Source organism: Electrona antarctica (assembly GCF_951216825.1).
Source record: "Electrona antarctica genome assembly, chromosome: 22".
NCBI classification, from domain to species: domain Eukaryota; kingdom Metazoa; phylum Chordata; class Actinopteri; order Myctophiformes; family Myctophidae; genus Electrona; species Electrona antarctica.
In genome coordinates this window covers 38038696-38040586 of record NC_136805.1, presented here as the reverse complement: position 1 = coordinate 38040586, position 1891 = coordinate 38038696, and the positions used below count along the sequence as shown (strand labels likewise).

At 42.7% G+C, this 1891-nt stretch overlaps 1 protein-coding gene across 1 annotated transcript in view; it reads right to left on the bottom strand.

Annotated features, from left to right (window-relative positions):
• Window positions 1-349: 349 nt before the first annotated feature.
• Window positions 350-1891, bottom strand: part of LOC306915131 (proteasome activator complex subunit 4B-like) — a gene marked incomplete at its 5' end in the record, with an annotated part of 107673 nt that continues 106131 nt past the window's right edge. The window contains one exon of the mRNA XM_079492380.1: window positions 350-1891. This exon is cut by the window's right edge and continues 706 nt beyond it.

Below are 1891 nucleotides of genomic sequence, written 5' to 3'. Positions count from 1 at the left end.
GCAGCATTTGTTGGCTTTATTCAGTAAAAGCAGCTCTAACAGCACAGGCTATAGCTACGTATATAGAACAGTTTGGCACTACACTACGCCTCTGTTCCATTAAAGAGAAGATCTCTTCATCGCCACGCATGCACACTGCCAGTCCTTTATGCCAAAGTACAAGAAACTACCAACGGCTATAAATATAAACATATATAAATATATATACACTTGAGAATGACTCATCTTTGCAGGCCTTTAAAAACAGCACGCCACACTCATTAGTGTCCACTACTAGGTTTCTATAAATTACACAATAGATTGATCAGATGGTATAAACCCAGCACTGACTTATGTATAAATGTACAATACAATACATACAATTTTGTATTTTCCCAGAAAAACTGCACTTACTAATGTATTATTGTGGAATGATAAAGGTCTTTATATTTCACTATAGTACTGTATGCCATAACATTATTATATGATGATTATAAACATGATAGCAATTCCATTTTAATGTGTTTTTTTGTGGCGTTCGCCTTTATTTTATTTTTTATAGAGGGACAGACAGTAGGCTGACAGGAAATGGGGGAGGGGGGGGTTTGGGGGTGACATGCAGTAAAGGCCGTCGGGATCGGGAGTCGAACCCGCGGCACACTGCCAGACTTGGAGTACGGGCCTGGACGGCTGAGCCACGGCCCAGGCCAGTAATTCCATGTGTGTATTTTAAAAATATGAATATTATATTCACCGTGGTTTATCGTTAATAGGCAGTATCCGTATCCCCTATACGTAGTTATTTCCACTTACAGACACGGCAGGACGTGTGTAACAGAGAGAGGGTTTGTGTCACAGAACTGAAACGTTGAAAGAGAGACAGGCTTCTGGTAGACATGGACAAAATAGCGGTTGAACGTTTTGGATTGAAAACAACGGCACGGCGTCTTATCTCTAGAGGAATGTGTTCTCATTCGAGGGTGGTTGTCGTGCCTGATAAGAAAAAAAAAAAAAAAGAAGCAGCACACTGCCTACGTCAAATAATTGAAACCACGGTCAGATATATCTATAGTTCGCCCACGTCTTGCTTTCTGGAAGAATTCAATCCAAGGCCAACATGGAGGCAAGAGGCAGGCTTCTATATACCCGTAACGACATTAGAAGTTTTCGGCACAAGAAGTTAACTGTGATGTTCTGTGCTAAAACACTGCTGGCAGCCTGGGGAGCCACAGGGCTCCTAATAGAGTCCCCCCAAAACCTCTCGGGGGCGGGCGGAGACAGGGAGGCTTTATATTTTCCCCAGATGCCAAAAGGTAAAAACATTAACCGTCTATTTAATATCAATGTCTCCGCTATTCAGACAACAGCTCTATTTGTGTCTGTTCTCGTATGTGAAAATATCCCAGACCGCATCTTGTTCCGTTTAACATGAGCTTACCTTTGATATCACAATCCAAATTCTACCCATAAGTTACTGTAACTACTCGCGTGGAGCGAGGAGCAACGTTTTGCCAGTTCCATGGAAAAGAGACAGAGATCTAGTTTGTAAATTAATATCTCCATCCGTTTGCTCACACTGTGGGACAACGCAAGCAGACATGCCACTCCACTATTAATCACCTCTAAATGCACAGCAGGTGCAGATAATGGAGAGAGAGTTTTCCTTACACATCTTAGTGCCGATGGCAAGTTAGTGAAAAACACATTAGTTAATATCGGTATAGTTGAACCCCGACATCTTTTTAAATATCTTTTTTTGTAACCCATTTCTTTCACCCGTGTCAATTGTCTAGTCAGTGTAATCCCGGGCGCTACACTCGCTCTGCCAACCTGGGGAGAGCAACGGACAGACCACATGCCTCCTTCTATGCATGAGGAGTCCCAGCCGCTTCTTTTCACCTGACGGGGTTTG